Below are 22,950 nucleotides of genomic sequence, written 5' to 3' on the forward strand. Positions count from 1 at the left end.
TTGAGGATTGGTCTAATGCAATAAAACTGGGTAGTAAAGAGGTATGATCAAAGTGTTACTTGCCTTGCTGATGATCCGTGAAACCTAGAGATTCGAAGTAGCAAGCGGCGCACTCTGGGTACTCTATCGCAAACAAACAAGCATACAATAAGCACTCATCTAATGCACAGGTAAAACTCAAATAAAAGATCTAACCAAAAAGTTCAACTTAATAACTCTGGTTTGCAAAAAGAATCAAATCAAACGAAACAACGAAAGTCAAACGGCGAAAGAAACAAGCTTCGTTTACTAATCTGGATCTAAGTCAAATTTTACAGTAGCAAAACTTGTTTGAGTTGATTAAACGGAAAGAGAATTTTGAGACGAAACTCTAGGCGCTTGAATCGCCTGTTTCCGATAAACGAGCGAAAAGTTATACTAGAACGAAAATCGGATCAGAAATCGCGATCTGGAATAATCATGGAAAAAATCCGAGAAAAAGAAAAACTGACGAACAGTTTATCGAACGAACGTTCGTTAACTGTAACTAAACGATGAACGCGTTCGTTAAAACGAACGAACGAGCGAACGCTCACTAAAAAGACTAAACCGAAAAAAACCAAACCGATCTATAAAAAAAATAAAAATAAACCGGGGTTTCAAAAAAAACTGCACGGTTTTTCCGGCGAAAACCGGCGCGACGGCCACCTCGTGTCCGGCGGGATTCGGCGGGGTCGGGCGGCTCCGGCGGGGTTCGGGAGGCGGCGTGGGGCGGCGGGGTCGACGGGAGGCGTCGGGCGGCGGCGTTCGGCGACAGCGGCGGCGGTTGGTGGCGCGGGCGGCGGGGTTCGGGGTGGGCAACGAGGTGGCGGGGTGGGGTACTTATAGGTTCGGGGGGGCGTCCGACTTGGAAAAGGGGTCGACCCCGGGCGGCGGCGGCGTCGTCCCGGACTCCTGCGGGAGTCCGGCTCGGCCACGATTCTGGCGAGGCGGCGCGGCAGGTGGGCCGGCTGGGCCTTCGGCCCAGTTCGGTCCGCGGGCGATTTTTTTTAAATTACGCCGAACTAAAATAAATCCTAGAAAAATAAATGAAAATCTAAAAATGCCAAAACAAATTTTCACCGTCTAATTAAAATAATTAGAACGCGATGAACATTTTCTTGGCCCTAAAATGCAATTTTGAAAACATGCAAATTTTTCTAATGCAAATAAAATGCAATAAAACCCAAAAAAATCGAATATTTGATTTTAATAGTTTTCCTCCAATATCTCAATTATTTTGGAGAAGTCATATTTTCTCCTCTCATATACTTTTATATGAAATATTTTCCGGAGTGAAAAATAATTAAAACCAAAATCCTCGTTTCATAACTTGATGAAAATCAATTATGAAAACCGGGAAATCCCCAACTCTCTCCGAGGGTCCTTGAGCTGCTTAGGATTTCGAGGATTAGCCAAAATGCAATAAAATATGCTATGCAATGATGATCTAATGTATAACATTCCATATTGAAAATTTGGGATGTTACATATACAGTGCACTCAGACTGTTACTACTGAGGAAGCAGGTGTTGTCTCCCATGGTCGCCCTCTCCTGACCTATTCCAACACCCGTTGCATGGTATTCAGGATGGATACTAGTATGCTAGCGCAAACACCTTCTCCCTGGTTCAGTATTGATAGTCTTGGAACAAACTCGCTCTTCCTTGGACCAAACTATCCAATGATGGTGAAAGGCGATCCAGCTGCTGCTGACACAACGTTACTACCATTTATGAGAAGCAACTGTATCTATACCTCAGACATTTCGGTGGTTCCCTACCCTGGTCCTGATATATGCCGCTTCAGCCTGGATGATCAGTCCTGTGTTGCTCTCGATATTGACAATAGCTGGCCCTTCCCAGAGCACCTATGGTTCAAAGCAAGCGTTTCGAACGCCTAGGATTGGTTGAGTTGAAGTTCATTTCATTGCTTGTTATTTGTTGTGTGATGAAAACTTTAGTATTTGCTAGAATGTTTTGTTGGAAATAATCTATAATCCAACATGTATCCTCGTTGTCATTGTGTGTTGATGACTTGTTGTATTTAATGAATGGTACATTTCAGTTGAGAATGCATGTCATAGACTCAATTTATGAATGGTTTTCGAGTCACTTCTTGGAGTGTGAGTACCGTAGTAGTATAGCCAGCATCCGGTTAGTATATGAAGTTGCCACATCACATAGAGCCAACCAAATATTGGAGTATGCTAGCCCTCCACCGGCGCGCCGCTTCAAATGGCGGAGGAAGTGAGAGGTCGCGTCACCTTGTGTCCAGATCTGAGATGCCACGTGTACCAGATGAATGACTCCAAGTTTGACCACCGTGATGTTAGGTGCGAGCCTAGGAACACTGTTGGAGAGACCCCCCTCATAATTTTCCTACATTGGTCGTTTGATTCATAGGATAGAATGCTATAGGATTTTTTTCCTATGTAATCATCTTTTAATTGGCAATCTAGCATCCACTCCAAATTTTGTTTCACTTCCTTTGTTCCTACGAAGAGAGTACCTGCTCTAAATGATGTGCCGCTACAAGAACCGCCTATATTTATTAACCATCCTCTAAAAAGGTGGACCAGCTTTGGCTATAGTAGTACTGTACTAGGTTAGTAGGTGACCTTGCGCTTGGCTCTTCTCCTCTTCCGGAAGTAGAACAATAATGATGGTACTACAGTAGTACTTCTGGCAATCTGACACCAAATGAACTGCTGCACGTCCACCGCTTGTAAGCAAAAGTTTCTCCTCGTGCTGCGAGCCACCGCGCACGCATTGGCGAGGGAGAAGGCGTAGTAAGCAAGCTTCTCGTCGTTCTGCGAGTTGACGGGACACATCAAAGTTATTTATTAGTACTCTTGGAGTAAACTCGCTCTTCCTTGGACAAAACTATCCAATGATGTTGAAAGCCGATCCAGCTGCTGTTGACACAATGTTACTACCATTTACGAGAAGCAACTGTATCTGTACGTCGTACATTTCGGTGGTTACCTACCCTGGTCGTGATATAGTAGGCCGCTTCAGCCTAGATGATCAGTCCTGCGTTGGCCTCGAGATTTACAATAGTTGGCCCTTCCCAGAGAATCACTTGTGGTTCAAAGCAAGCGTTTCCAACGCCGAGGATTGGTTGAGTTGAAGTTCATTTCATTGCTTGTTATTTGTTGTGTGATGAAAACTTTAGTATTTATAATCTATCCTCGTTGTTGTTGTGAGTTGATGACCTGTTCTATGTAATAAAATGATATGCCTGTGATAAACTTACTAAATTTATGAATGGCTATCGAGTCGCTTCTCTGAGTAGGTGCTGCGATGAGGCAAAAAAATATTTTCCGAATACATAATTGTACGTGCATTGCAACAGGTTATCAGATGAGGCCAATCAACAATGGTACACTATTTGTACTAGCTTCACATGTTGCACTATCTCTACTTCTACGTACGTAATACAACAATTTTTGAACTTGAGACCAGCCACCCATCCTCACAAAGAACACTTTTTAACCTAGCACAGACTCCAGGAAATTTGGCCACAGTGTGAGGTGGGCCATATGTTAATGTGTTTGATGTACGTAACCAGCACCTCGAATCCTCTATACTACTACTATAAGTAGTACTAGGAGTAGTAGGGTGGCATGGGCCAGAACAAGCATTCACGTCCAGGAGTACGGCACACACCACCAGCACGACTTCCATCTGACACCATATTTCTTGGAGTCCGTGCTACAGCAATCTCTTCAACCTAGTTGTTTCTCTAACTCAGCCATCGCGCGGCGGGCGAGGTGGGGGTTTGCCGATAGTCGGTTTCCTCAACTGCGGTCCCACTTGTAAGGCCAACTCCAACGCACGACCCCAAATGGACCTCTGTTTTGCCCGGATTCTATCCGTTTGGGTAGGGCAATGGGGTCATGTCCGGGCCATTTCTCGGATGTGGTGGTCGTGCGCCGAACGCGCGACCGCATCCCGACCGCGTACATTTTTCTTTGCAAACACATATATTTTGTTCATCATTGATTTTTTGGTACATGGAAATACATCACCAAAATTTTGACTAGAAAAGCAAGACCAAAGAAAACAAGAACCACAAGAATACATTTTGGAAGATATCCAACTTCCATAACTGCTCCTGTAAGTTGGATTAGTGCCTTCTCGATGCATTCATTGTTGATCTGCGGAGGCTCGATCTTGCGTGCTTCTTTCTTCTTCGAGTGTAAAGAAGTAGACGTGTCTAGCCTCTATTCTATCAACAAGTGCACTAGTCTCATCTCTAGCCTCTATGCTAGCTAAAAGTGCTAGAACATCTACTAAATTGTGCTCTATCAATATATCATTGTACTCTTCTTCCCAATACCAAAACTTGCATCCATTCTACACAATAAATTTTTAAGTTAGCACAACTAGTCTAATCCGAGAGCACAACCGAAGATTTGGTCGAGTTCTTCCTCCTTTTGCCGACACGTGGGACATCCAACATCCAGGTCGTGTCATGCAAGAAAATAGAGTGGTAGGTGAAGCCACGTGATGTGCATCTTGGGTTAAACTGTAAATAGAATCTTACTACTCTTGAGTAACTCCAAAAGCAGCCACCGAAGATCTTTATTGGATTTGTTTTTCATCACCAGCACGTCGAGGTGAAAGATGTGCAGGTTCAGTGGGTCCTCTTGCGTTTTCACTGACATGTGGGACCGCATATGAGCAAACAGACGATGGGCTCCGTGCGTCTGCTGGCTGGCTGAGAAGAGAGATAGAGGAGGGCTGAGCACGGACTCCGGGAAATTTGTTCTACGTACTCGATATAGTGGGGTGGCATGGGCCATAACTAGCATTCATGTCTAGCAGTACGGCACACGCCACCCGCACGAGTCCCATCCGACACCAATTTTCTTGGAGTCCGTGCTAGCTACATCCATCTCTTCTCCCTCCTGTTTTCCCAGCCATCGCGTGGTGGGCGGGGTGGGGGTTTGCCGATAGTCGGTTTGCTCAACTGCGGTCCCACTTGTAAGTGAAAATGCAACACAGCATGCATTCCCCCTTGAGCGGCGTGCCGGAAAAACCGTGTGGGGGTGCGACGCGAACACGGCAGGCTTTTCCTTTTGAACTTGTAACTTGTAAAATTTGGTTCTGCTCCATGGGGCGACCGATAGATAGAAATAACGATTTTCCCTAGAGTAATGAGAAGTTTGGTTCTGGCACGGTTCATGCATGGAGTACGTAGGAAAATTATGAAGTTGATGCGAAAGGTAAGATAATTACTTGTAGTACCATATACTACTACATGGATTTGACGGAAAGATAAAGATACATACGGATCCATCAACGACATCCTCACGCCCTAGTGCACCGGGTCACCAACCGACGTGTGAGGAGCAGCGGCGTTGGCGGCAAGCTCAACGTGCTTCTAAACAATGTCGTCCAAGGTTGCCTTGCGGTCCAAGAAGGCCAGCGTCCTATCGTCCTCCTCTTGCATGTAGTAGTCCTTGTGGACGATTTGCGTGTAGACGTGGGTGATTATGTTGATGGTGTCTTGGTGCGCCAGGCGCTACGCGGCGAGCGCGACCTCGAGGTGGACATTCTCCGGCGCGACGGCGGGCAGTCGCAGGGCCACCAGTGCGTCGAAGAGGTTGTCACCATAGAGGCTGTTGAGGGTGGCAGGCATCACAGAGCCTGGGCGCGTGGGCTAGAGGCGTACGCCAAGGTCGTCCGCGAGCTTCTTGACGACGATGAACTTGTCGAGGAAGCCGACGAGGACCTCGTCGAACAAGGAGACGAAGTTGTCGTCCAAGCGGCCCCTCGCCCTGGCGGCCTCAAGCACTACCTGGAGACATTCCTCGGTGCCAGGATGCAGGCCGGCGTCGTGGACCATCTGGCACAGCCGGCTGATGCTCGCGCTCATTGCCTCCATGGGTCTAGCTTCTAGTCAACTGATCTTGCGATTGGAGTGATCACTCTTGCCCTTAGGTGCGTAGGATTTCGTAGATTGGACTGGCAGGAGCCTTTATATGAGAAGTGCAATCTGCGTTGAATTCACGTGCGTGTTGGCCATCTACTCCTCGCCCCTCTACTGCACCTGCCTTTGGCTGTATGACAGGTTGGCCAGCCACCCATTGGACCCACGTGTAATACACCCAAAGGCAGGTGTAGTAAGTCAATGAAGCTGCGTCCCCCTCCATGCCCGTGCATGCTTTCAATGACTTGAGACTACCAAACATCACATGCGGTGGTTAGTTCATTGCATGTAATCCTATTAAGTACCAAAAAGACATTAAGTTACCTCGCCGATAGGAATAAAACAATACACCATGTATTTATTTACAGAGGGAGTATAGCCAGCATCCGGTTAGTATATGAAGTTGCCACATCACATAGAGCCAACCTAATATTGGAGTATGCTAGCCCTCCACCGGTGCGCCGCTTCAAATGGCGGAGGAAGTGAGAGGTCGCGTCACCTTGTGTCCAGATCTGAGATGCCACGTGTACCAGATGAATGACTCCAAGTTCGACCACCGTGATGCTAGGTGCGAGCCAAGGAACACTGTTGGAGAGACCCCCCTCATAATTTTCCTACATTGTCGACGACGAGGTGCCTATGGTGACTTCGTAAATTTCAAGATGATAGTGCCGTGCGTGTGTGCGTTCATAGGGGTGAGTGTATGCGCGTGTATATGAGCGCTTGCTTCTGTACTGTGTAAAAAAAAAGTAAATGCGTGTCAAAAAGAGACTAGTCAGTATACTCAATATTGTGCACCTCGGAGAGGAAAACGATAGAACTAGTATGTATTTATTTACGGTGCAGATTCACTCATTTTTCTCCATATGTACTCCATCTCGGTGTAGTCTAGTCACTTGTTGAAATCTCTAGAAGGGCAAATACTCCTTTCTGGTTTACAGGGCTATACTAGCAAGTAGTTGTACGTACTAGTACAATAGTGGGCTCACATAGCAATTTTGTCTCATGCAAGAGCCTGGTTATATGCGTGCTCCAATGTTCACAACTTCAACGTTCGGTTTGCGCTTGGCTCTTTGCCTCTTCGAGAAGACAAACAATGATGTTACTACTACTGCTTCTACAGTGTCGAATCCACTGCTGCATGTCCATCCACCGCGAGCGGGAGGATAGCTTGTTGTAGAAGTACTACTAAGCAAAAGCCTGTCCTCGTTTGCGAGCAACCACGTGCATGGGTGAGGGAGAAGGCGTGTAGTAAAATCAAGCTTCTCCTCGTTGTACGAGTTGACGCGACACATCATAGCACTGGCCCCACATGCTTGCCTCTAAACTTGGCTGAAAGACCCGCAGTGTACAATATATTTGCTGCAATCTCTAACATTTACCCACCACAAATTAAAATATATGTGGCCATATGCATCGTTCTGATGTAGAGGCCGGGGAGTCCCCCCTTTTAAAAAAAAACAAATTAAAATATATATTCCTGTCTTGACCAGATGAGCGTGCAAACTACAATCACCAGGGTGTCAGGTAGGGCCAGAACACTATTTTTTTTTAAAACTTCGAGACGGCCACATAGCATGGAGCCGACCCCAACGATTTTAAGCTTACAGGCACGGTACACGCTATCCTAGACTACTCTACACATGAAACTGCCACACGAGCATCCGGGCTGCGCTTGGCTCGTCGCCTCTTCGGGAAGTCGAACAATGATGGAGTACTACTGCACTGGAGGAGTACTACAGTACGCTTCTGGCCATCTGACACCGATTGAACTGCTGCATGTCCACCTCGTGCGGGAGGGAGAGCGTGTAGCGAAAGCTTCTCCTAGTCTTGCCAACCACCACGCTCATGGGCGAGGGAGGAACGCTCCTGCCTTTGCGTGTATGACAGGTGGGCCCGACAGGTGTGTGGCCAACCTGTCATACAGCCAAAGGCAGGTGCAGTTAAGTCCGGGAGGGAGAGGATAATCAAACTTCTCATTGATGTACGAGTTGACGCGACACATCAAAGCACTGCACTCGATATATTTCAATAATTTGTGTTTACCGATGCATTAATTACAACGCATGCATGCATGCCGTGACTCTCCTTTTGATACTTGCATGTGTTGATTTAATGCACCTTGAAGTAGTATAAAATATGTGACGGTAAAGCTTTGTAATACCCCAGCCCAAGTCGAGAGATGGTTGTGCACGAGGAGGGCGAGATCATGCAGACCGAACAGGACCCGACGATGGAGCTCTCTAAGGTCTCGATGGACCTCAACGTGCTCCACTGCCCCTTGTGCATCCGCCCCTTGAATTGTGGTTTCTCAACGAGTTGTGCTGAACTTCTTGTGAATTGTGGTGGTTTTCAGTAATGAAAATCGGAAGGGGCAAGCCCTTCTTTGATCAAAAAAAAATTTAATCGTCCTTATATATTCATCAGTCTTGCTATAAGTCGCAGTAGATGCTATATAGGTCTGTCGGATCTTACATCAAGATCCGTGCTTTCAGATTTCCTTTTTTCTCTCTTAAATCTCAGTCGAGTGAGACATAGCCACGCCATTAAATAGAGGCTCGGGCGCCATTAATGGAGACCTTGGGAGAGAGGTGGACGGCAGATGGAGGTCAAAGGGCTTTCCTCCCGATAAGCACGCGCAGGGGTCTGATCGCACGCCTCTCGTACTCAAATAGCTACCCTGCACGGCGCCTCCTAGCTAGTAAAAAATGGGGACGCGTGGCAGCACGTAAATGGTACTAGTAAGTAGAACGCCCACGGTTTCAATAATGCTTGTGTTTCCGATTGTAACGTGACATCACTTGTTCCAAAATGACTTTGTTGATTGTTAATGTGTGCGCCTTCGCAGATCGGACAGCAAATTTACCACAGCATGTTGGTGCCATGTCATGGCACCAAGCCAAGTTTCATTATTTTCATGCGTGTTTTGGATTTACAGGAATTAAAAAACTAAGTTTCTCAATGTTTCCAACCCAGCCACGACGCCCAGAATTTTGAATTTCATTCCCATTTCTTGCATGGAACCTAGAAATTTACCCGAGGACACACATGTGATTTTTCAACCAACTTTGGTGCACTGGAACATGTGCTTGTATTTCAAATTTGAATTATGCACACAAAGGTGACACGTTCCCTCCCAGAACCACGAGCCTTCTTGAGAGAAGCTCCGATTTGCAAGAAGCTTATACCAAAATTTGTTCCTATTCGGCCAATTTTTTTACCACGGCATGGTACTACCATGACATGACACCATGCCAAGTTTCATGATTTTAAAACCAAGTTTCTCAATGTTCTCGACCGAGCCACGATGCCCAGATGTTTGAATTTTATTCTCATTTTTTGCATGGGACCTACTCCCTCCTTCCATCTATATAGGGCCTAATGTGTTTTTCAAGACAGCCTTTGACTATTGACAAGATTAATAGCACATGAGATGTATACTATGAAAATTATATTATTGGAAGCTCCTTTGACATACAAATTTGAAGGTATGATTTGTGTAAGTTGCATGTCATATATTATTGCTCTAACGTTTGGTCAAAGTTAGCCTCGAAAAACGCATTAGGACCTATATAGATGGAAGGAGGGAGTAGAAATTCACCCGAGGACACAAATGTGATTTTTCAACCAACTTTGGTGCACGGGAGCATGTGCTTGTAGTTCAAATTTGAATTATGCACATTAAATGACCAAAAACTCAATTAATGTGTAAATAAGGCCAAACGAAGCCGGAATAATTCCAAAATTTAACAGGGCACTCATGTAGTTCTATGTTGCCTTTGTAAATAAACTCAAGGGGGACAACGTATATCGTTTCGCACTCAAAGGTGGCACGTTCCCTCTCAGAACCACGAGCCTTCTTGAGAGAACCTTCGGTTTGCAAGAAGCTTATACCAAAATCTATTCCTATTCGGCCAATTTTTTACCACAACATGGTAGTACCATGACATGACATCCATCCCAAGTTTCATGATTTTCAGACGTGTTTTGGATTTACAAGAATTTTAAAACCAAGTTTCTCAATGTTCTCGGCCGAGCCACGATGCCCAGATGTTTTAATTTTATTCTCATTTCTTGCATGGGACCTAGAAATTCACCCGAGGACACAAATGTGATTTTTCAACCAACTTTGGTGCACGAGAGCATGTGCTTGTAGTTCAAATTTGACTTATGCACATTAAATGACCAGAAACTCAATTAATGTATAAAAAACGACAAACGAACCTGGAATAATTTCAAACTTTAACAGGGCACTAATGTAGTTCTATGTTGCCTTTGTTAAGAAACTCAAGGGGGGGCAGCGTATATCGTTTCACACTCAAAGGTGGCACGTTCCCTCTTAGAACCATGAGCTTCCAAATCGGCCCAATTTTTTACCACAACATGTTAGTGCCATGACATGACACCATGCCAAGTTTCATGATTTCCAGGCGAGTTTTGGATTTACATGAATTTAAAATCAAAGTTTCTCGATGTTCTCGGCCGAGTCATGACGCCCAGATGTTTGAATTTCATTCTCATTTCTTCCATGGGACCTAGAAATTCAACCAAGGACACACATGTGATTTTTCAACCCACTTTGGTGCACCGGAGCATGTGCATGCAATTCATATTTAGATTATGCACATTAAAAGTCCAGAAACTCAATTAATATTTTAGTCATTTTTTGTGTTCTAAAATGCCTGTCGGCTCGCGGAAGGACGTGTTGCCGGCACACGCGCGGATTCAATGAAGGCTGGCGGGACAGTCTTAAGCTGGTTGCACGCGGCGAGGAGGCGTGCTCAGCCGGGCCTGCAGCGAGTGCGGCCCTCTTGGCCGGCGCGCCGGTTCAATGCCTGCGCTATGAGAGGTCGCGTCCGTGTCAGAGCAATCACTCCCTCCAATCCTTTTTTGTTTGGGTATAACAAAATCTCGTTTTCCATTCACATTTTACAAGTAAAATTCGTGGACAAACTTTGACCCAAAGTACGATGGGGACTAGTAAACCAGAATGGAGGTAGTAGTTTTTTTAATCAAAGAAGGGTTTCCCCTTCCGATTTTCATTACTGAAAACCAGCATCTAAATCTAAACCATAGTATTTGCCCTAGAACTACCAGGTTCAACATCTCGCAACATAAACCCATACAACCTCCATCGCAAAAAAAACCATACAACCATACGCCAAGGAGGTACGTAGTACTATGAATTCCATTTTCGCTCCATACCAATCGTTCTAAAAACTACTTACTACTTATAACGCGCCATTGAAAATCGGAACTCTTAACCCCGCTAAAAAACGATATTTTAAACGTGGCTACTCGATCTGTGGCAACTGGCGAGCCACCGCGCTCCAAGTCGTTCACCTGTGGTCCCGAGTCCCGACCATCAACTCCTACGGATCAAATTATCACGCGAGCTGACTATTCCTACAAAGGTGCTCCACCACGTACCCGGTACCCGCGAATGCAGCAATCGTGCACCTAGGGTTTTAGGGTTTATTTGTTAACGTCGCCTTTACGTAACACTCATGTGTGCGAGACAGCGAGAGGCCGACTGCGTGCGTGCGCCTCTTCTCTTCGTATATGTACTCCACCGTTTGTCTGGTGTCCAAAAAATTATAATAACTACTAGCAATGTGCCAATGCGTTGCCACACGATCAAAGTAGATTAATACATATTCACCGATTTGATAGAAAAAAAGTCTAGTTTTGAAATACGTATATCACTAAAAATATGTTATGTTTCACTCAAAATATATTCCTTTGGCGGTTTTGATGAGATAAGGGAGGAATGTTGTTGGTTTCAAGATTCGAGAAGTGGTATATGTCTAATTTCTACTCTTACTAGCAAGATGCCCGTGCGTTGCACGGAACATCAAGATCTTGTGGGAGAAAAGGATGAACGAGGGAAGGCCTTATCTGCAAATGTGGTGAAGAGTGCGGGTAAATTGCCATATTTTCCTTCCTATCCGTCAGATATAAATCGGACGACCTACATTGCAGGATGGCAGGCCCACCATCATCACCAACTCTATTTTTTATCCCTACTCTTATAAAAAGCATTGTCGGTGATGATCGTGTGCCTGCCATCCTGCAATATAGGCCGTCCGATCTATATCTGACGGATAGGAAGGAAACTATGGCAATTTTGCAAAAAGATACCCACACCCCTCTCCACATTTGCAAATAAGGCCTTCCCTCGTTCATCCTTTTCCCCCACAAGATAAACTACTCATACAAATGCATCTTGATGTTCCGTGCAACGCATGGGCATCTTGCTAGTTGTTGCAAAAAGCCCATGTGTGTGTGAGAGAGAGGGAGAGTGGAGGAGGACGGAGTGCATGTGTGACAAAGACACAAGGAGTGTGTGTGCGATAGGTATCAGCTTAAAATGAGGCGATAGTGTGTGTGTGCACGATCGAGAGGGCGTGTCTCAAGAAGGGAAGAAAAATCTACATAGATACAAGGAGCGGGAGAGAGACATGTATGCGATGGTGGAAGCACGAGTGTGCGGGTGTATAAACCTATCTAGAGGCTAGCTAGTCGATAAATGTTTGTGAGAGAAATACGAGTCGGGGTGCGAAAGCGAGAGTTTTGTGTGTGTGAGAGAGACGGTAGTCGGGAAGGGGAGTGGAAGCAGGAGTTGTGTGTGTGTGTGTCTGTGAGAGAGAGAGAGAGGAGACGGTAGTCGGGGTTGTCTGATCGGTAAACAAATGAATAATGTCAGTCTGGGATGGAGACGAAAAGGAGACCGCAACAAATGTTGTATCTACAGGAGAGAGAGAGAGAGAGAGTAATTTTAGTGGTATGAGTCATATGTAGAGACATATAGGGTGTGTGAGAGAATCCCATAGCGAGAAAGACAAAGTGAAAGACGAGTGGAGACTGTGTGTGTGGCGGTGAAAAAGAAAGCTTGGGTACCGAGTGATACCAGAGAACAGTAGAGACGTGAGAGATAATGAAAACCGTGTAATGTATAATGATAGGGAGAGTGTGACACTTCTCAAGGGAGACGTCGAGAGACCATGTTTGCGAGGATAGGAGAAACATGAAGTGAGCGTGAGGGTGAGCTGGAGAAAAGAGAGTGATAGCTACCTAAAGGAGCATCCATGCGAGAGAGATGGGCATGAAAGGAGTGAACAAAAAAGGGATTCAAATATTTGAATTCGAGATGATGATACTTGTAATCCATACTCGAACCAAAATTGATCTATCAAACATGCATACTCATATGAATTCACGCACATCTATGTTATTTAATATGTAGATATTACCGATCCATACATTTTAGTAGAACATAATTTGGATAATTTTTTTCGAATTCAACCTTAAGATTTCGAGATCGTTGTATTTGTAAATCATATTATACATATAAAGGGTGTATATAGAATGTAATTCCAATTGAAAATGGATCCCGCCCGAAAAAAATTAGAATACAAACGGGATTCGAATTGAGTTGGCACGGTAAACATGCACTCTCCAAAATTTGAACGAAGCGGGGAAAGTCGCAGTAACCGCCCGAAACCAAAATCTGCGAGAAGGAAATCACTACTGCCTATCCCTGCCACACAAAGCCTATCTGCTGGATTTCTATAGGTTTTGATAGGGGTAGGTTTGTAATTTCACCCAAACGTGACGTAACCGCCTCTCACCCGGATTCATACACGGTGGGCGCCCAAACACAGTGTGTCCTCGGCCGAAATCGACTCCCTCCCCGATTCATATTCATACACGGTGGGCGCCAAAAACAAACTCTCGTCGGCAAATATTCGGTGTATGCGAGATTACCGTCCTATCCCCAACCGACTAATGTTGTTGTGATGTAGTAGAAATTTGAAACAGGGGCTTTGTAAATTTCCTCGCATTTGCGACAAGCGTGCCCTGAATACATGGTTCCCCCTTCCTCTCTACCTCCCATTTCCCCATTCGTACTCCGTGGGCGCCAAAACACCCTCTCCACCCCACCCTCCTCCGTCCGCCGCCGTCCGCCACCCCATCCACCGCCGTCCTCCTCCACCATGCCGGAGCTGATACCCCGACACCGCCGTCCATTACAAGAGATCAACCTCTCTCATCCAAGGCTTCGGACCAGGATCCTTGCATCCCGTCCTCTCGCTTCATCCCCGCCGTCGTCCACCTTGCCGGCGCCGCTCCTATGACCGTCTCGTCCACCACGCCCTGCTGCCACCGTCTACCCTCCTAGATCTGCTTCCACGCCGCTGACAGCCATCGCTACCGCAGCACCGTCAAATTCTCAGCAGATGCGTACACGGCGCCGCACCAGAGGCGGCACTCTTTCGTATCTGCTCAACTTATTTATCGCAGCAAGAAAATAGAACGCCACTGCTTTACTCTGATTTCTTGTCTTAGTTGCGAAGTTGCCTTTGTCCGGTTTGCACCTTCAGATCCGCCATGGCACGCTCAACACTATACTCCCAATGCTTATGGTTTTCCCCTTTTATATTCCACACTAGTTAAATCACAGTAGACTAAATTTCAAAATTGGGTCAGTCGATTTTTCAGAGCTCGCCGGAGTTCGCCAGTGCGATCGAAGGGGCTCGGGTGGTTGTGGGGCCTCGCCGAACGAAGAAAACTCGACGCGGGTGGGGGTTGGGGCGGGGCGGGGGTGGGGGTGGCGGAGGAACACAGGCGGTGGGGGCCGGTGGTCCGGCCGGCGGCCCGTGCGGTGTTCTGTATGGAAAGAATCAGAGACGAGGAAGAAGAAGGGTTAGGAGACGTAGGATCTTCATCCAACCGCCTGAAATGGTTGAGAGACAGCTGGGAGTTGCATTCTTAATGCGCTCTGGTTCATCATGTGTGGGCACTGCGCAACCAACATTTTATTATCCAAAATCTGCTTGCTCTTCTTTACCATGTTCCTCTTCCGTTCTTCTTTAATATGTACTCTCTCCGTTCCTAAATACAAGTCTTTGTATAGATTCCACCATGGACTACATATGGAGCAAAATGAGTGAATCTACACTCTAAAATGTATCTGGATACATCTGTATGTGATCCATAGTGGAAATCTCTACCAAGACTTATATTTTGGAACGGAGGGAGTATGATAGTAGTATAGTATGTTCCTTGTACTAAAGATGAGCAGGGACATTTGCAGTGTAGAGGTCTATACGGCCGGTTGTGATGGACACCTTGAGCCTCTTTGATTCGTAGGATCTTGTAAACATAGGAATAGGATTTGTAGTGGCCCGCCCACTTGAATCCTATAAGAATAGCAAGGAAATGCGGGGAGCTGTGTCGCCTTTGAGAGTTACACTGATATTAATAGTACCGCACCTTCACTTGAAGAGAGCTGGTATCCGAAGCCTTTCTAGCCGTACCGGCAATACTAGCACATATATTCCAGCAAGTTCCACTTTGCTGATTTTACTCTGATGCTTAAGGTTTTCCCGTTATATCTACACTATGATCTGTGTAGCTGCTTTGTGTCGCACTAGCAGCAGTCCACTCTTGAAGCTAAACACTGCAATGACTTACCAAATTGGCACCAAGGCATTGAGTGCCATTCTGGATGCAATGAAACTCATATGCTCCCCACCTGTTGATTCTTGTTCAGAATATGATCCTAATGACTATTCTAACCTCGAGGAGTCAAAGGCAGATGGCCTGTCCTGTTCACCCATCAAGGTGCCTGTTCTAATTTGGCAATGTTTTATTGATTGCGGGTATCTTGCATATGTTGTCTTGCATTTCTTCTACTTTGTTGCACCGCCATCTGCTTAGTTTAGTCATAATATATGTCGAGATGCCATGCCCATCCATTATCAATACATATTCCATCTGTCATCATACCATGTTTTTCCACTCAAATGTTGTTCTTGTGCATTAGACATCAAAAAGGAAGAGGGTGATTGCCGAACCTGAAGGAGCACCAGCAATGTCCTTGAAAAACGTGGTGGTGCCGAAGAAATCAGACAGCACCCCACTTATATTGGTTGTACAACCAGTGACACAAAACGTAGGACCGACTCCAGCAGACTATACCCATACTTCACTGGCCACACCACTAGCCCCACCACACAGGACCTGCACTCCAGCAAAAGGTATACCGATTTCATTTGCCATAGCACCAGCTGTACCACAGAAAAATCCCACTCCAGCAAAAAGTACAGCAAGTCCACCGGCCGAAGACCTATCCCAACTGCAGAGACGGCCAATTCCTGCAGATTGGAACCCCATTCCATTTATTCCCAGTTTAAAAGACAATGCTTTCAATGTTGTTAGGGACTACGTGCATATATTCCCATCATGGGAAGAGTATTGTGAAGACAAACACCATTTTCACATCTTCCTGTCCAACTTACGTGTAAGTGCTATTATTCATGGTTATTATTTTCCTGTTTTCTGCTGATTGAACACATCAATGATTTACATTACATTGTTGTAACTAGGCGAGGGTCAATCTGGATAGTCATGACGAGCAAAGCTTGCTTGTGCTTTTCAAGGAAGCATTGCAGCAGTATCGGTGTTAGCTCAGGAAATCACACTTTGATGGCAAGTCTATAAACGAATTTCCGGTGAAGTCTCCTGTGCTAAATTTAGAAGACATTGAATGGAAAAACCTTGTTATGCACTGGTCTCGTTCCCAGGATGAGGTACTGTCTATGAAATCACATGACAATTTGAACTTCTACTTTTCCGCATGTGCCTTACGGATCTTTTTTGCAGGAAATCTGCTCGAAGAAGAATTCCGGTTTGACAAGAACGACAGGATATCGCAAATATGCTGCCCGCTACTTTGCTCTTGTTAGTACCTGTTGTCCTGTATCACTGTACTTGCATACATACCTGGTTCATTATGTGACAGCAGTATGCATGATAGCTTGCTTATCAATTGTTCGCTCCAAATTATCTGATCTGTATGAATGGTTACATTAGTGTAGAATATATCCAATGCCAATGTTTTTTTAGCTCTGCATTGTTCTTGTAAGTACATGCTGTCCTTTATCAGTGTACTTATAATGACAGGTAGTTGTTCATGTACCATCACTCTGCAGCTTATTTTCCTTTGCCCTCCATTTTCTACACATCAGATCTATATTTACTCTTACCATAAGGTTGGTACTGAAGAAGTTTAGTTGTGCATTGCTCTTGGCTGTACCATCTGCCTGTATCGCTGCACTTACATTTATAGCTACTTGGTTATGTAGCATCACTATTCATCTTATCTTAAATATTCTCCATTTTTTCGTATATTATCACATCTATATTTACTCTTAACAAAATGTAGAATAAGGGCAATGTTTTTGAAGAAGATTCTGTGGTAAACTTCTTGAATTGCCCCCCCCATCAGCATGGACAAGGCCTTTATAGAGCCTGTCTTCACCAATAATGTAAGTTTGTCCATCTCAAGCCTTCAAACTTTGTTGTATATATTTGGTTAGGCATGACTGCAACAGCTGTTTATTTTTGTTGTTTGCATCAAATTGCTTGTTTAAAGTTTATTATGTAGTTCATAAACAAAAGTTTGTCCTTTCTCAATTTAAGTTTTCAGTTGTACAACCAAGTTCCTTCTTCATACCATGTAAATTAAACTATACAGAGCAAGTGATCTTCTTTTGCACTGCATGTATGCTTCTGTTCTTCATCCGTAATCCAGTGGTGTGGTAAACCTACCCACTACAGCACAATGTCATATTCTGCAATGTCTTAACTATGAACAATGTCATATCATTCTACTATTATTTAAACTGTCTCTTTATTTGCCAATCTGAAATGGTATAAATTGACAGCACACTAACCGTTGATACTTATGAATTCTTGATCTGTAATCTAGTGGTGTCGTGAAGCTGCCAACTCCTTCACAATGTCATTTCCTGCCATGTCTTGACCTGAACAATACCATATTGTGTTAATGCAATTTTAAATTGTGTCACTTTATTCGTCAGTAAGAAATGTGATGAATTGTCAGCACTGATACTTTTATGTGCAAAACCTGTCATTTGTCTGCTTGTTTATGTTTCAGAGTGAGGAAGATATAAGTGTTGAACAAGCGCAGTCTCATCATCTTGCTCAGCTGCTTGCGCTGCAGCTCCCCACCAGGGCTAACCTTTCTTGAACTCTATTGAAATGCTATCGGTTTTGTATATTATTTTGTCGGCGTGTTTATTTGCACTGGTGGCGATCTTTGATGCCCAGTGTATGTAATCTGCTGTCTGCTTGTGCTTTATTATCATATTGGCGAACTTTGATGCCGAGTGGATGTAATATGCCGTAATTTCTTTATTGTGTAGTCTAGGTTTTTTCTTATTCACGATGCTGCAGTTATTTTACTGTATATATATCCTGTCTTCGCAGTAAACCGGCCAAACCGTAAAATTACGGTACATAATCGGGCCGTCATGCAATCACGATGTAGGTTGGGCCTGAAACGTGCCGAACAGCTCACGGGCCGACAGCAGCCCGAAATGAACCCCAGCCCATGATTGTGCGAATCAAATCACGGGCTTTTAACAGGCCAAAATTGTCTCGGTCCTTGTTCGGCCCAATCAGATATCGGCTGCGAGCAGGCCGGATGCAAACCGGACCGTAGTTAGGCCCAACTATATGACGTGCTTTTAACAGGCCGAAATTAATATAGGGCCGAAATGTTAAACGGCCCCTTAATAGGCCAAAACGAATATCAGGCCGAATTACTAAGTGGGCCTTTAGCAAGTGGGCCCAAAAGCATAGTGTCCAGTTGACGGGCCGAATCTGATATGGGCCATAACTGAGCCCAAAGCCTCTTAAAGGGCCGGACCTGATCTGGGCCGTAATTTGGCCCAGAACATGGTAGGCTTTTAACGGGCCGGAACTCATATGGGCCACTATTAGGCCCGGAGCGTGGCAGGCCATTAATGGACCAGATCAAATATGGGCCGGCATTTGGCCCAAAACATGGCAGCCAGTTAATGGGCCGGCCTACTAGGGTCCTCAAAATCTTGTGGGCCTAAAGCTGGGCTAGCCCATTAATGTCGGCGAAATCTCATGGGCCTTTAGCTGGGCCGGCCCATTATGATCCGCAGGAATCTTGTGGGCCTTTACCTGGGCCGGCCCATTATGGCACACAAAAATCTTGTGGGCCTTTACCTGGGCCGGCCCATTATGGCCCGCAAAATCTTGTGGGCCTTTAGCTGGGCCAGCCCATTATGGTCCGCAAAATCTCGTGGGCCTTTAGCTGGGCCGGCCCATTATGGTCCGCAAAATCTTGTGGGCCTTCAGTTGGGCCGGCCCATTTAAACTTGATGGGCCGGTCCACGTGTCAACATATCATAGGCGCGTCTCGCCCATTGGATGAGTGACACCTGTGCCAACGCGGACCTGACACGTGTCTCCTCCAACCAATGATGATTTTACACGTGGAAAATCCCCATTGGTCAGGGCTGTTAACGGGTTATCGGATCCAAAACCCGACCCGATAGCTTAACGGCGTTCCGTTACGGTGGATGCCACGTGTCGGTCACCCTTGACGAAAGCACTTCTGTGACGCGCGATTTATCGTCATGGAAGTGGACACTTCCGTGATGATAATTTTGGTAATGTCATGGAACACTTCTACGACAGCACAGGTATGACTATCTTGATTCTGTCATAAATTTGTCATGGATGTACATGCATGACAAAAAACGCAACCTACTGTGACAAACACGTATCATCACGGAAGTGTATTTTTTTGTAGTGTGAGCAATTTGTATATTAAGCTTCTACCAAAAGAATCAACTCAAAAGCACTCTTCTGTTAAAAATGAGACTTATTTTCGTGAGCACAAAAGTTTCTGTTTTTCAGCAAGATTAAATCAACTATCACCCAACATGATCCCAAAGGCTTTACTTGGCACTTTATTGAAACAAAAGCTATAAAACATGATTATTACAGTAGCATAATCATGTGAACACACAAAAACAGTAGGTAAAAGTGTTGGGTTGTCTCCCAACGAGCGCTTTTCTTTAATGCCTTTTAGCTAGGCATGATGATTTCAATGATGCTCGCATAAAAGATAAGAATTGAAATATGAAGAGAGCATCATGAAGCATATGTCTAGCACATTTAAGTATAACCCTCTTCCTACGCATAGGGATTTTGTGAGCAAACAATTTATGGGAGCAAGAATCAACTAGCATAGGAAGGCAAAACAAGCACAACTTTAAAACTTTCAACACATAGAGAGGAAACTTGATATTATTGCAATTCCTACAAGCACAAGTTCCTCCCTCATAATAATTTTCAGTAGCATCATGAAGAAATTCAACAATATAACCATCACATAAAGCATTCTTTTCATGACACGAAAGCATAGAAAACTTATTACTCTCCACATAAGAAAATTTCTTGTCATCAATAGTAGTGGGAGCAAACTCAACAAAATAACTATCATGAGCTTGAAAATCATGATTACAAGTTTCATGGTTATCATAATTCTTTGTAGCATACATGTCATCACCATAATCATCATAGATAGGAACTTTGTTTTCATAGTCAATTGCAACCTGCTCCAAAATAGTGGATTCATCATTAAATAAAGTAACAACCTCTCCAAATCCACTTTCATCAATACAATCATCATAAATAGGAGGCATGCAATCATCATAATAAATTTTCTCATCAAAACTTGGGGGACTAAAAATATCGTATTCATCAAATATAGCATCCCCAAGCTTATGGCTTTGCACATCATTAGCATCATGGATATTCAAAGAATTCATACTAACATCATTACAATCATGCTCATCATTCAAATATTTTGTGCCAAACATTTTATTGACTTCTTCTTCTAACAATTGAGCACAATTTTCCGAACCAGCATTTTCAAGGAACATATTATAAAGATGGTCAATAATATGATGCACCCTCAATTCCATTTTTGTGCAGTTCTCTTTTATAAACTAAACTAGAGATAAAACAAGAAACTAAAAGATTCAATTGCAATATCTAAAGATATACCTTCATGCACTCACCTCCCTGGCAACGGCGCCAGAAAAGAGCTTGATGTCTACTACACAACTTTATTCTTGTAGACACGTGTTGGGCCTCCAAGCGCAGAGTTTTGTAGGACAGTAGCAATTTTCCCTCAAGTGGATGACCTAAGGTTTATCAATCCGTGAGAGGTGTAGGATAAACATGGTCTCTCTCAAACGACCCTGCAACCAAATACAAGAAATCTCTTGTGTCCCCAACACACCCAATACAAAGGCAAATTGTATAGGTGCACTAGTTCGGTGAAGAGATGGTGATAAAAGTGTAATATTGATGGTAGAATTTTTTTTTATAATCTGAATAAATAAAAACAGCAAGGTAGCAAATAGTAAATAGACACAAAAGCGGTATTGCAATCCTTGAAAACAAGGTCTAGGGTCCATAGTTTAGCTAGTGCAATCTCTCAATAATGCTAACATAGTTCGATCATATGATTATCCCTCAAAGTGCAATCAAGAATCACTCCCGAGTTCCTATTAGCAGAGAACAAAACTGTTAAGGAAATGACACCTATGGGATCCCAGGGAATCCCTTCGATGGTTGGTGGGGGCATGGAGCTGTGCAAAGAGCAGGTCTAGTGATCAGCGTGATGGGATTTTTACCCAGGTTTGGGCCGCAAACGATGCGTAAAACTCTAGTTCTGCTTGTCTGTGTTTATTTGGTGTTCTTGAGCTCTTGAACTAGCTGCGGTGCATGACCAGTCCAAAAAGTCCAAATCCTTCCACAGTACGCCTCGGGCCTCCTTTCATATGTCAAAGGGGTCGCCACAGTGGCACACAGGAGGTGGAAAGTATCTACAGTGTACAAGTCTATCCCCTGACACCGTAGGACAAACGCATTTAATGCGCTGCCTACGTGCCCTCTTGCTTTATCGGGGACGGCAACAAGGCTCGTCTCGTCCGTCGCTGCCTCGTCTTGCTCCGACGCGCGTCCAAGCCGACGAGGCATGCAGCGCCACGCTGGCTGGCTGGTTGTTGTGCTGGTGCGGTGGCAGGGTCTTCACGAAGATCTGCATGCCACCACGCATGTGCTTGACTAGTTGGCCTAGAAGTTGCATGCTGCCACGCAGACACTTGACTAGTTAGTAGACTAGTTGCGGCGTCAGAACGGTCGCGGGGCATCACAACGTTGGTGGGTGCGGGCCTAGCCGTGGCCCCGCAGATGTCCCCGGCAAGGGTCTTGTCGGGGTCTCGCGGGCGTCCCCGGCAAGGATTCTGCCGGGGGTCTTCGGCCGTCCCCGGCAAAGATCTTGCTGGGGGTCTTCATCTTCTGGTTCTTATCTAGACTTGCAGGCCTTCGGTCTTCACAAAGATCTGCATGCCACCAGGCAGGCGCCCCTGAGTCTTGGTCTTGATGTTGTCGATGGTGTGAGAACTCTCAGGCTCAAGGGTGGTGGCCTTGCTGGTGTTGGGCAAGTCTCCCCGGCAAGTCTCTTGACGGGGCTGCGTAGGCCGCCCCAGCAAGGGTGTTGCTAGGGGAAATCCATCTAGCCCCTTTGCTCTTCATGCCGCTGGCTCGAGTGCTGCCTTGGCAGTCTTGTATCTTTCCTTCCTCCGCCCCGCCAAGCATGGCCGCAGGTGCGGCTACGACTGCCCGTGCACAAGTAAAGGGGTACAGGAAGGCCCCTACTTTTGTACACCGACAGGAGCCCCCGGGCCTGGGCCACACATGAGCGCGAAGCGTTGTTAGGCCAGGCCCAGAACAGTGCGCGGGAACGCGTGGCGGAGTTTTAACCACGGTAACTTCTTCGCTAGTTGCGCTTCCCCACCATTCGCATTGAGTGCGTGACGTGGGGGTCATGCGTGGAACGGTCGCAGCACGCTTGCATCACCTCGTGGTGAATAGTAAAGAGGCGGCCCGCGTCTTCCCCATAAGAAAGGGGAAGCCGCAGGGGCGCTGCTCATTTACAAAGTGGACTCGGGTCGTGGCCATCATGGCGCCCGCGCCCCACGATCACGGGGCAGGAAACGGTCGTTCCACTTGTCTTCTTAATTCCGGCTTGCCCGCCATATGTCCCCCATGCCGAAGGGAGGGTAGGTG

This window comes from Triticum aestivum, chromosome 4D (genome assembly GCF_018294505.1).
Source record: "Triticum aestivum cultivar Chinese Spring chromosome 4D, IWGSC CS RefSeq v2.1, whole genome shotgun sequence".
Taxonomy (NCBI): Eukaryota; Viridiplantae; Streptophyta; class Magnoliopsida; order Poales; family Poaceae; genus Triticum; species Triticum aestivum.